We start from the raw sequence: 14566 nt of genomic DNA on the forward strand, positions 1-14566 counted from the left end.
CATGTATATTTTCAACATAGTGTAAGATTTACAGGAGTATGATAATCGCAAAATACTTTTAATTCATTTTAAGATAATGCTCTATCGGCAGATGCAATAAGGGAAGCCTTAATTGGATATCCTTGGCAATTGCCAACGGAAAATTTCAAATTTATGATAACTTTGATAATTTTCTTTGCATCAAACTTATATTGACAGAAATAAATCAAAGTTGGACTTTTTTGGTTTGCAATTTGGGCATATTATTAAAAAGTCAGCAAAAAGTAAAGAGTTTGTTTTACCTGTCAATGTTTGAAGAAAATGACCACTATTGACGTATTATCATTGCTTAATAAGGTAATACAATTACTGAATCAAACATTCTTCATTTGAGACTTTAAAACGTAGATGTTTTAAAACGCAAAAGGGTTATTTTGTGCTACTTGTGGTTATATAAAATATAGGTTACAAAACAAGTCTCCCATAGATGGATACATTTTGTCCCTACGCATTTGATCTAACCATCACGAGGCCATTACACAAAATGTTTATAGGAAACAAGCAATAAAAGGTAGTGATCTTCCTCTGCCTTGAAAACATACATGACGTTGTTGTGATTGGTGTTTTAATATTCGCCTGAAAGGTAAAGTCAAGATCTATGATAACTTCACAATGCTAAGGAGATATGCCCATCCTTTGGGCTAAAACAATAGAGTGATACATGGTTCGGTGGTTACAGTTACAGCAAACGGTTAAGATACACTGTCCCTCGGGCCGAATTTTGAAAGATGATGGTGATAAATATATATATCGTTAGCTATATTTCACTCGATTAGAATGGGACAAAGTTGCATATACACCCAGGTTGAAAGGATTGTATACAACTAGCTTTAATACACTATCGCATTTTGGATTCTGGCAAAAATAAGTTGCACAAGCGAAAAAAAAAAACCAAAGGAATCAAGTTTATTCACAGCTGCCATCTGTAGGTGAAGTAAAATGAACAGATAAGGAAAAGAGTGATAACGTTTTGATATATCTTGGATTATTATTGACAATTAAAATGGATCATCGACCAGAATGGATTGATCGATTTAGAAGTGATACTCTTCCTAGAGCACACACAGATGATGAATACTGGAAGACATCAACGGTAAGGATCTACTTTAAGGAAGTACTTATATCATTGTGAACCCTACCCGTTTCAAGCATGGAATATAACATGATTTTTTAAAAAGGAAAACAATATTTGAGATATATTGGAAAATGATCTGAAGTCATGATAGATAAACGAAATCAAGTAAAAAAGGCAGAAACAAATACAGAAGCATAGTAACTGAAAGCAACTACACGAAAATAGAATCAGATGAACAATGGTGATTTCTTTTAAAATTTGGGGATCGATGTTTTTACTAAAGCTTGAACCAGTTTTTTTCAGTAGTAAGTTTCTTTTAAAATGAATCTTGACGTTTGTATTAATTTAGTTGGTTTTTAGTCAAATTCAATTAAGTATAAAGCTTCTGAATAGTGAAATTGTCAGAAATAGAAAACATGTATTTTGAGACTATAATTAAGTAACAAAACTTATACATAAAAAAAAAAGACACAAGAAAAAAAAAATTTTGGTAATTTAGATTATATGACTTAATCTGAAGACCGTTCGGTATAAAGAAATAAAGATACATGTATCCTCTAACTGATTTGAACTTATAATGTGACCTGAGTATCGCTGTATGCTTCTTCACTTAAAATTCTAACCATCACAGAAACAGAGACCAATATGTTTTCCTGACATAGTAAGAACATATATTTCCCATTAAAACAACTTGGTAGCTAGGCGACTATGAACCATGCTTTATTGAAAGAAATAAACAAGTCTACATTTCATCATTAATCAACCGTTCGTGGTTAATTATGTACAATAATTATATAGTATTGAAACATTGACACAGGAGTTTTTTTGTTGTTGGGAAGAAAGAAGTATATTTTTAGAGGCGATGTCGCCGATTTTGGCACAATTAGTCTTATATGACGCAAAAAGGGAAACAATCGGAAAAAAATGATTGAAGATGTCGTTAATTCTTATAGCATTCGTGTTAAAATAAAGAATGTAAGTATTTATTGATTAGCAATGGTCGTTCGTGCTTGTCTGTTCGTTGAACTCGTGTAGTTTTATCAATGTTTTAACCAGAACCATCTGAATACAGATAAATGCCAGTTTGGGCGTAGTATTCCTAACCTTCTGCTACATTATAGACTTGAACCGTTACTTTTATACTTGCTACAAGTCCCTCTCTTTAAATGTAAGAATGAATAAAAAAAATTATTGTATGTATCCCCCTGATAACAAATCTAATTATTGCAGGACACAACAGTCTTAGTTCCGTTATCAGAGAGCTTGAAATGACAAATTTTCATTTTCATATGTAATAAAGAGGGTGTGAAGCAAGTATATGCTTCGCTGTATTTTGTACTATCTTTTTCCTTGATTCAGACTAAACAGTACAGACTTTTTATATCAGGTGTCTGTCTTCTACAATCAAAAACATTGTACAGTGACCCCCTCTCTCGCGATACATTAACCCTTCCTTGTTCTTTGTCATAATGATATCTTTGTCATATTGTAATTTCGACAGTTATTACATTTTTGGTAATGTGTATCGGGATGTGATCATAAAACCTCATTTTCCTTTTAATGATGTGCCGTTTGATGTATTGGCAAGCATCTTGTTGTAGTTGATTAGTCGCTATATTGATACAAGTAATTGTCGTTGGATGATTTACTGTAAAGTTGACTTTATTATTCATACATATATGGTTATATTAATGCACTTATATGTACCTGGACGTACCTTTACAATGAAGGTGTAAAAGAGTTCAAGGCATTTTATATGTTGCTGTCAATTAGAAAAAAACAAAACGTTAAATATATGTATCGGTGTCTGAGCATTGCATAACCATTTAAATTAAGACCTATAATTCGTCGCTGGCTGTTTGAAACATTCTCTTTCGAAGATTTACTTACTTGTTGTTCTGGATTTTTCTACTTCTATAAAGTTCTCTGTAAATTCTAGTTGTTTTAACTGACTTTCTCGTGTTTTGAAATGAAAGAGAAAAAAAGGATACTCTTTTGAATAAAGATGTTTAAGTTATACGTGTAATTAAAATAAAATTAACTTTATAATATGCATATGACTAAACAGAGAAATAATGGCTTCGGGTTTGAAATAATTTCAAAATGATGATGTAATTTTACGAAGTCAATAAAGCTGGGAATTTTACAGGATATTGTAGAAGAGAAATCAAATATAAAAACCACATAAAATAATCTGTTGGTTCTCTATCCCTATATAACCTGACACTATATGTTTTAAGAAAACCAAAACAAGAAAAAGCATATCTATAATTATTTTATTGATCTGGCCTACGTAAACAGCTCTCTCAGCAGGCGCGTAGCTGCCGTTAGACAAAAAAGCTTTTGCCTGCACTTAATTTTGCCAATTATTTTTTTTTGAGATAAAATACATCCAGGAGAGGCATAAATAATGCTCTAAAACGCTATCTCCGCGGAGCTTCGGGGGGGGGGGGGTGGGGGGGGGGGGGTTCGCCCCCCTGGACCTGCTGGGGCCTACGCGCACGCTCAGTTATTTGGGGCATTAAAAAGTGAGCATAATTCACTTCCTCGATTCTCAACTAATGTCATGAAGCGTGGTCTCAGAATACAGAATACAGGCTTCAGATCCAAGCAATTAACTCAGTAATACCTTATCGTCTCTTCAATCTCTGGACTTTTCGTTAAAGGCGACAAGTATTACTAATTTTATTAACCTTAGAAAACTTCGTCATTATTGACTAGACATAACCTAATATACGACAAAATACTCTCTACAAAAGGTCCATTAAACATCAAAGGGTAGATGATGAACTCCTGAACCCTAACATGCCAAATCAGTCTGGACTTCAGTAAATAGAATGAATATAATAAGTGGTAATGTTAACATAAACAGTTTATGTACTCATGCCATATCAATTTATCTGTGGTTGTCAGAAATCATATCATAATTAAAAAACATAAAAATGTAAGAAACTATTTACTACATTTTATGGTATTCAAGAGATGATTTTGCATTTCCAATCACTGGTTGTCCTTTTTTGACGGTGGCCTACCTCAAGTAGATGATTTATAAATATTTTAAAGCTTGTTCGATTTGCCCATGTGTGCAACTTTTTGCCTGATTTAAATCTTTATCAGTGTATTCGATATCATTGACTTGTCAAAGGTTTCTACAAATGTTTCCATCGCTACAAAGACACTATCTTCTGGCAGTCATCTTATACGTTCAGGAATTACCCATCCCACTTTTGTGGTAATATTCTCTACAAACTAGAAAAATGGCAACACTCACATCATAAAGTAATTAAACCTTTGAAAAGACTTATTTTCATGGGTTATAGTTAACAAGTCATTAAAGATGGCATTTGGTGAAATGTGTTTCCTTTTGGGAGCGTCGTATCGATATTAAGCACGATATTTTGAATCTGAGTTAGTTAGTTCAAACATATTTTACTTGTAAATAATAAAATTTAGATTAGACACGAATAATTCCAACTCACATGGTCTTCTCAATACATGGAATATAACACACAATAAATTGCTGAACAAATGACGACAAGTGTAGTGTACAGAAATTGATAATTTAACCTTTTACCACAGTAGGTCCAAATCATAAGAGGGAAAATATTCACAATTTGGTATAAAACGTTAACAAATAATAAGAAATAAGGAAAAAAATTTTTTTAAACCTTACTATTGACATGGCATGGCTTATGCATTTTAATATACTTGATGATATTGGAAATCGTAAGTACTGGTGGATATCCCATCAAGCTACTTCAAACCAACAGCATTTTTTGCACCTGTCCCAAGTCAGGACACCCTAGCCTATGTTCAGCTTATGCCAGTTTAAAATTGCTCCTTTCACAGTGCAAAGGTGTATTATTGATGCCATTTCGTTAAAATGGTCAATTTGTCGTTTCAGGCATCAAACCTCGGGGATGGAAATTTCTCATTGTTCAATGAAGTCCCATAGACTGCCTTTGTTTTTTGTTTTTGTTTTACAGTTTGGTAGAGGTACTACTCATTGACATTTCTCGTTCCTCTTTCTTCTCTATCATAAAAGTTTTATCCTTTCCCATCTGATCTGATTGAACTAATAAAACGGTTATAAACTTACCTTCGAGTTCAGAATATCATACTAGAAAAACTGTGAGCAATGCTCACTGCCTTGATAACCCAACCTCCCCAGTTTGAGAACATGCACCTTATGACCTCAAAATCGATTTGGAACAAAATTTAGAATATATGAAGAGCATAACAGTAATTAGTAATTGAAGCTGTATTAGCTGCCAATTTTGTTTCAGTTCTGATACCACTGAATTTTGCTGATTCAATGAAATAAGTTTATAGTAATGCAACCGAAGCAATAAATGTCGATAATACCTACAGAATATTGTGAAAACAACGTGTTTTTTAATCAGAGAAGATCGAGAGCTCTAATCTAATTATTTTTCGCCATTACTTCCGAAGATTGCCGACATACTTTAAAACTTTAAAAATACTTTCAACTTGGTAAAAAAAATAACAATAACGGATATACCGATAAGCTCGTGTCGTGTTTACATTTCATTTCATCTATTTCTTGTTTACTTTTCAAATAAATTATGACTATTACTGACCTTATTTGAGCCACATTATATCACAATACGTAATTTTCTAAAGGATCCTTGCGTTATATTTGAACTTTTTTTTCTTTTACGGCTTGAGTCTGTCGTTCTTCCTTGCCGTTGATTAAACACTTTTGCTTTGCAATCAGTTTTTTTTTTGAAGAATCGAACCTTACAGCACATACGCGGATTGAGGTACACCAGATGGTACATGCATACGAATTTATCTAGGTCGACTTTTTGTCTTGCAAGTCAATAAATGTATCGACATCTATTTTTCAACAAAAACAAAAAAAAATATGAAAATGACGGCTAATGCAGTTTTAAGATTCTGCGAAAGTTTCATATTTCCATTCAGTGGTGTATGAGGAGTGTTGGATAAGAATTAGGTATAACTCTGGGTAACGGAAGGAAGTACGGGCGGAAGATATGGAGGACGGACACCCCTGTCGCTATTTCAACGCGTGGGAGTATAATAATTCTTCCATTTGAACAGTTTATTCTGTAATTTTTAAGATTCATGGTAATTTATATTTCATATGACACCTTTGAGCAACTTACTTATTAATGATACAACTTTTTAAAAGTTTGGATAAGTTTTATGGAAAAGTAAATGTAGTCTCAACATAAACCACAGAAATAAACCGTAGGTCTATATGTGAATATAACATAGAAACACCGACAAATTATGAGTCATTTAGAAATTATCAAATATAAAAAATCTTTATAAATTCAGGCATATTTAGTTTGGTCCCTTACAGAAGCTTGTGAAAACAAATGAAATATTTCGAATAGACCGCATTGTACATTAAGAAAAAGATGAACCACTGGCTCAATCATATAAATTTTATATCTATCAAAAGAAGTTTATATTTGAAAACAACGCAATGGAATTAAAAAATCTAATTTTCGAAAATTATTCCTAATCTTGAATATGATAGTGATACTATAGTAGATGGAACCAACCGACATCAAAATAAACTCTTTTTTTTTCATTTATATATTTTAAAACTTGTGATGCTTGATTATTTGTCATTGAAATTTTTTGTGATTAAATAACATAATACCATGAAAAGTGAAGAAAAAAGGAAATGAAATTGAGACACTTAATTCATTCACGCATCAGAAATAGGGTCATAGCGATATGCTTAGCAATATTCACCATGCTAGACCTACATATGGCTATATCAGTAATATTACGACCCTGTATCTTTCATGATATACTCGCCAGTATGATGTATTGTGCTATTTATCACCAACTCAATACAAATGACCAGTAGTAACCTAGAGCTATTCTATGGTCATATCATGGTCGTACTAACCAAGAACCTCAAAACAGCCTGATAACATATATAATCACTTATTGCTAAAAGCAGGATTTATACAAAGCAATTTTGATTATGGCGTTATATTATTTTCTTTTTACACTGTAGAAGTCAAGTCATATACTGAAGCAACTATATTTTAATTCGAGAGTTAACTGTCCAAAATATTTACACTTTTATTGGTGTTGTTTTTGTTCATGTTTCGGCTGGTGACCTTATTTTTATTTACGGAAAGGAAAAATGCTTTATATACAGGTCACTCTTTGGAATAAAGACACAAATCGCAATACATCGAAGTTACGTGAAAATCTTTTTCAATCATTTGCTGGCCAATATATTAAATGTCGATATTGTTTCAAAAAAGATTTTTAAAAAAAGCATAGCATGGTCCGAAAATCTATGAAAGATGAAAAACATGGTGTTTTGGTCCAAACATTTAGGTGTGGATGTAATTGATGTGGTCGACCCTTAGTAAAAGTGTTATGACGAATGGTATTATTTATCACTGACATAACAAGTGACCGACAACGCCCTCGACATGTTAGTTTTAACGGTTGTATTGACCATGTTTAGCGGTAAAAATAACATATTCTTAAAATATTTGGACTAATTCTTGCACGAAAAACGGGAAAAACTATGTCAAACTGCGTGCTTCTTCCAAGTAAAGTATAACTATTAAGAGATAAGGCAAATGTATTGCTAATGCTTCTGGAGTTGCATTTATTTAAAAGCTTAAGTCAGAGTGAAATCACGATTAGTCGAAGTCCGAGTTTTCTCTGGTCTCTCAACGCTCTTTGTTTTTATTTGGACATGGATATGAAAGGTTCATATCCAAATAAAAAAGATTAAGGTTGCACGTTCAGAGGAAATTTGGACTAGATTTGTTTGACACTGATCAGATCCACATGTCAGGAGAGAAAGATGGTCTAATAAACAAAGACTCGTACTGTTAGAGCATATCACTATGCGAGGGGAACTAAATAGAAGAAGAAACATATAACATTAGGATGACAAGTGCAAAAAGGAACCATGTGAATCACAATTTTCAAATAAATAAGATGTTAATTTATATTTTTCTAGCATTCTAGAAATTTTGATGAAAGCTTTACTAAACCACAATAGGAAACAAACAAAACTCAAATGCAAAGCTTAGAATACTGAGATACTTCAGCGAATCCTTGAGTATCTTAAAGATAACTAGCAAAAATAAATAAATGGACTACCCTGAAGAAACAATGAAGTCAGTGTTGACAAACGTTTAATTCCGTTAAATCGTCTCTAGGTGCAGTTGCATGTTTTTATTTATTCTAGATTGGTCAAACGCTCACCTCAGTTTTATCACATATTTCACATTTAACAAACAACGTATTAGCTCAAATTAATGATACCTCTTCGTTTTAAAGCATTTTAAACACAAATTTTATCACAAAGTTTTTTTAGCATTTCATCATGCAGTAGTTAAGTAATGAGAGTTGCTTCATAAAACAAAAAAAATATTTCTCGCTTTAACAAATGCTATGTTTTATCGCGAATTCCATTTTGTTTGATTTTCGAATTTAATGTTTTTATCACGAATTCTAGATTTTATGACGATCATTTCAACATTTAATATCAAAACTCCTGTTTATTAGGATAGATTATCATCACTCTATAACCACTACCATTTACAGGTGTCAACGTGTTATGTAACATAGCAGGATTTGTTGGTGTTTACGATCTTGTCCTCGCCAGCAGATCTAAATAAGGTGTTGTTCATCTCGGATTATTACACTTTGCTGAATCATTAGATAAACTAATTAGCAAAGTACCGAATATAATTACGATAACAGTACAAACATTACGATTTAATAAAAATACAAAAACTGAACATAAATGAGGACACGAACTAAAGAATTTGATGTTATGAAAGGGTAAGAGCGCTAATGTCTTTGATCTTCTTCCAATAAACCCATTACAGTTTACAAATTATGAAATGTACATCGATATTATCATTATTGGTGTCAAAGAATGTCCTGCTTGTCTGCACAAATCACTGTCCTAGATCTCGTAAAGTTCATGTAATGATGTAATAAACAAATGAATTTAAACTTTCAAACGTAAGAAAATACCATGACTTGCAGGCAAAATTTTTGAAATGATAAGATTAACAAGAATTTGTTCTGGAAGATTTGTGCCAATCTATACTTTGGCATACCATTGGACAACTCAGCATTGCCCTCGAGTAATAAACCGCAATACAATATTACCTCCGTATCTGATTTAAAGTCAATTCAAAATTAAATTACACTTGCGTTAAATTTACTACCAAGGTTGGTCTTGGTATATGTGGCCTTCAATCTGTAATATCAGAAAATGGAAAGGATCGAAGTGATTTTTGAAGAAAATGAAGACGAAAATTCAGATAATACGGATCCTTTAAGATACGAAAGAATAACTTCTATCAGGAGAAACGAAAGACCAAAACTAAATGGATTTAGAAATAATCGAAATGGACATGTGAGTTCGGCTTTTTGATATGTTGAATTGCCAGTCGTTGAGACGGCGACTTCGTAAAATTCGAATAATGAATTTAAACAAGAAATCCAGCTTTATCTAGCCTCCAATGCAACTTTTGCGGTTTCAACTCCGGAGTCGCAGTTTTTCTAATGCCTGTGCTCCTGTTTATATAGTCAGGAAAACTCCGAAAGGTTGATCATTTTAGCATCCAAGAATGCATATATTGTTGTATAGATTAAGTTAAATTCATTTCAGAGTAATTTCCTTACGTAAACCATGTCTTTTTTTCAGGAAATGACCGTAATTTAACAAAAATCTGCGTTAGAAAAACCATGACGAAGGCGTTAAAACCGTAAAACCTTCATTTGGGGATATACACGGGGAAATCTGAGAATAAATTTCCACTTTAATGTTTTCTAGCGTATATTCAAAATATGCACCATAAAAATCAATTAGAAAATTGTTCTTTGAGACATATTTTTCTTTGCCTGGATTATTCATTGGCAGTGACCTTTTTTTTTGGCAAATTTGATCAATTTTAGGAAAAACTTCTTAAAATCAGATGTACATAGGTGAACTTGTACTTAAAAAATAGTGTGTAGTTTTCTGACCAGATACAGCTAGATTCTTGCAGGCACTAGTATTTCTAAAAAATATGAGTGCTTATCGACACAAAGAGGTCTTTCTTATGCAATGTAACGGGGGAGGGGCAAGTTATGGTTTGTATTTACCATTTTTGCCCGATTTCGACAATCTAACTATTAAATAAGCTGTATCTTGTGGCTCTAAATTAGTAAGATAAGTAAGTGATAACATTAAAATGATATGTTTTGGAAAGAACTTCGGTGACGGGTAAAAGGATATGGGGTGATATGCATTACTTTGTATTTCGCAAATCACTTCTTTGATAGGTGTGTTATTACATGGATTTAAACGGGATTTAATTCTTACACAGATATTTTACCATTCCCTTCCGTGAAAATTCACTATTTCTATTTGCCTTATGGCAAACCATAAAAGGAATTAAGATTCGATTGTAAGAGTAATCAAGGCAACCAAGATTCTAGCGGAAATCAAAAGAATGTGATCTAGGGACAAAGACCAGACATGGAAAACAGACAAAGACAACAAAGAACATAAAATGAACAAAATTATACATACATAGTAACAAAAGTAAATGGGCAACTCATATTACTTTGTTACTTTGAAATACTGACGTGGTATTTAAGTAGACTAAAAACGACAAATTGTCATTGAATCGTCATATTGAGTCATATTGAAAAAAAAATGAAAAAACGAATCGGTATTTTCTTTTTTAACTTGGTGACAGTTTTTGAATATCATGTATGATTGTAAGATGCAAGCAATAAAAAGAAATAAATTACATGTAAGAGTTGAATTTGACTACAAGATCAAGAAATATCCCATGTCTACTTGACTTGACATTTATAATTACAGGTTTTACTTCATAAATTGATACAGACGGTATTAGCCATTAGTGAAAAAAGTCTACTTTTTGTATTTTTCAAACGAATCAATTATCACTTTGGTTATCGAATAATTTCATTGTCAAAAATGTTTTCATTGTGTATAGTCTTGCTGATACTATCTACAAGTGTTTGTTCCTTTGGGCTGAAATTCCATTGGACGATTAAAATTTTCGATAAAATGACCATTAAAACTCTTTTTGATACGTTTATCGCGCAATGGAATCATAAAAGACTTTTTGAAGCCCCTCTTTTCGGTCTATTTGAGCTTGTTATGATGGTCAATGATTTTGCCTGCGGATCTGAATCCTCAGTTAAACATAAATAACGATAAGGTGTTGATGTAAAAAATAAATGAACATTATTGTTTTAATTGTATACATTGCTACAATTTCTCTGACCTAAAATAGAATTTTTAGACCTCAACCTACATGTATCAGAATTTAAGCTGTTTATCATCTATGATAGCTTATAGCTTAAAGTCCATACTGGTATTAAAATTTGAATGTATGTAATAAGTTGGTAAAAACACAAGACAAAGGCTTGTATCATTTGATAAACAACTGTAAACCTAAGGAATGTAAAAAAAAAAAAGAAAACAAAAACCTTTATAGCAGTGTGCCTTATATCACGATATTTAAATAATTCTATATCAAGAGCATCGACTTTCCGTCCTCTATACATTAATCTTAGAGCATATCTTTGTAATTAGATCACCGGGATGCACGAGGGGCAGCAGAAAGGAAGTAAGGAAACGTGGCATATAAAGAGAGAAATAGATATCAAGATAAATTACAAATACTTCTGAATAAAACTGTTATGATACTTTTTGTATTTCTATTTCAGTTACCCACACGTTTTAATGATGACCGAGGTCAATACGATCACGCCTACTCAGGAGGAGGCGGAGGAGGTGGGTTACATAGACACGAAAAAAGACATCATCATTCTCATCACCATAGCAACCGTGCATTAGATAGTGATGGAATTGATGGATATGGGAATTCTGCAAGCAATTCCACAATTAACAGTAGGAAATCCTTAAGATCTTCAAACAAAAAGAGACAGAGAAAATGTGGATTAGCTTTATTATTGTTACTTGGTGCTCTGTTAGTTGCTTTCGGAATAGGACTTTTAGTTTATTATTTATTGCTTGAATGTAAGTATTTAAGTATAAGAATAATTTATCGGAATGGTTATGAAATACATGTATTCTGGTACTTTCAACATTATAACAATAATAATTCTTGTCAAAAAGCACCTATAGCACTTCATTCAACAGGAAGGCTGTATTATAACTTATGGCGTAAAAGGGTTATAAAAAGTTTGTGATTTTTTGGTACATTTAGTGCTTTTTGATGTTTTTTTCGAGTTTAATATCGTTAAAAATATCCAGACTTCTTTTATTTTCATGTTTTGACAACTATGACATGCATTTGTTTTAAAATTCAATGCAATGACTAAATGATAAATTCAAGATTTGGTGAAGTAAACCTGAAAGAAAATTTGTACTTTTTATCAGTTTTATGTCTTTATTCATATTCACAACAGGAGTGTCAAAACATAACTTTGCTGCAGCAATAGCCACAAGGCTTAGTGTCTTCATTATATAAATACATTTATAAAAATATATAAAGATGTGTCATACAATATGTTCACGGGTTGTTAAACAAAGGTTACACGTAAACGCCTTATTCAGTTTGTCATGGACCCTCGAGGTACCCAGTTATACAAATAGGATTAAAGGTCACGATCTATTGGACTTCGAAATGAAATACTCGTATTATTTTGCTAATGCTGTATGAATTAAGATTTTCGAGCAAAAATAAGAAAAAGAGAAAAATTAGTCATTGTTTTCGGAATTAATTCATCTCTGATTCCGTTATAAACTCTTTTGTTATTCTTATTTTGACTTCCGGTTCTGTTCAGCGGCAACTTCAAAAATGTTTTTTTTTGTGGGGGTAAAAATTGGTATTAATGATTGCAAAAACAATCAAGAGGCACCTGAGAAAGGAATAAAAAGTGTATATTTCGAAAACAGTTCTATTCTACACTCCTGATCTACAGGTTTAAATTACAATATACAGTTCCAGTCGGCAGAAATGTTCATCCATCAAATTTGCAATGTTAACATTCTGTACAATATTTATTAACACAGTTTACACGTAGTTGAAGTTCTTATACAGAGCAAATTGATGTTGAATCACATTCAATTAAGTTAGGTAAAAAAGTTGCTCAAGTATAGTTCAAAATTTAAAAAATGCAGAACCTGTTTTTTTTTACATATTCATGTACATGTATTAACTTTTTCCACCAATCTGGGAATATTATTATAATCATAACTGTTGCCAATGCCAATATGATAAATTTATTCATTCCTTTTAAGGAGATAGACCAAAGGTAAGGGACATAACTCATGAAATCAGTTATATGTTTGCATCATACAACAATTTCACCTAAGACTCAAGCTTTCATTTGAAGCAGAATAAAATGAACCCAAGTTAGATACCAACAGAAGATTGATGTAAAATGCTGAATACAAACGTTCTAGTGATTTTTAGGAGTTGTTTCCCCTTACCCTAGGTCTACCTCTTTATGCAACTGCATTGCAGATTTTTTTTTCTCAATAGAGTAAATGGTTACCATGAGGAAAATATCAAATTAACAACAAACCAGGAAATCTGTTTTAAAGACAATTGAATTTCATACATATAATACAGCTGGTTACATATACCTAAATTGATACCATGTTTAACAAAAGATGAGAAATGAGAGAAAATTGAATTTTAGAATTTTTTTTATAAGCCAGAAATAGAAAAATTTCACCTTATTACTTGACCTGTCATATTGAGAAAAAAATTGAGATATATAAAAACTGTACAAACAGAAATTTCCTGCTTTTGGTACAAATTCATTTTTAGAAGAATCACTGATCAAATCAACATGAATGTAATGTATTCAACAAGACTATGAAATGGAAATCTGTGTCTATGTGGATTGTCATGCTACTCTTAAGTCATAAATTTTGGTAAATTTAAGTACTTCTCTAAGAATCATGTGTATGAAGTGTGGCACATAAAAAAAAAAGATTTTATTGCATTATTGAAGTATTTTTACCTCATGATCCCCAGAAATAACAATAAAAGTGTTTGTAAAGATATTAATTTGTCATGTTTAGTTGAAATGCACAATGAAAAGTTGGAAAACACGATATGTCATCCAATGCCTATGTGATTTTTACACAGAATAGTACAAATGTAGATACATGCTGTTGAGTACTGGTGCTATTTATCAGTTCGTTAGACTCACTGACTGCATGGTGGCAAATTACACATACATGTACAAATACATTAAGTTACAGGACAAGGCATTCTAAAAAAAAAAAATACAGATGCTAAATTGTGCAGTCAGTTGTTAGACACCTCCTTTTCATGTTTTTAATTAATACAAATTTCATATACTTTGAACCAGACTTTTCAATGAATTTAAAGGTATTGATGTTTTATTTTTCTTTGTTTCCTGTGATTATCACATGCATCTCTACATAAATCTCAA

The 14566-nt window shown here is 32.0% G+C and overlaps 1 protein-coding gene across 1 annotated transcript in view; it reads left to right on the plus strand.

Moving 5' to 3' along the window:
• The first annotated feature begins 11919 nt into the window (after positions 1-11919).
• LOC148625134 (uncharacterized) overlaps positions 11920-14566 on the plus strand; it is a 68138-nt gene continuing 65491 nt past the window's right edge. Inside the window, exon 1 of the mRNA XM_088568442.1 lies at positions 11920-12170. The gene's annotated coding sequence lies outside the window, so the exon portion shown is untranslated. The remainder of the gene's footprint in view (positions 12171-14566) is intronic.

This window comes from Perna viridis, chromosome 2 (assembly GCF_037379345.1).
Source record: "Perna viridis isolate PV_CMFRI_1.1 ecotype Kerala chromosome 2, ASM3737934v1, whole genome shotgun sequence".
Lineage (NCBI taxonomy): Eukaryota > Metazoa > Mollusca > Bivalvia > Mytilida > Mytilidae > Perna > Perna viridis.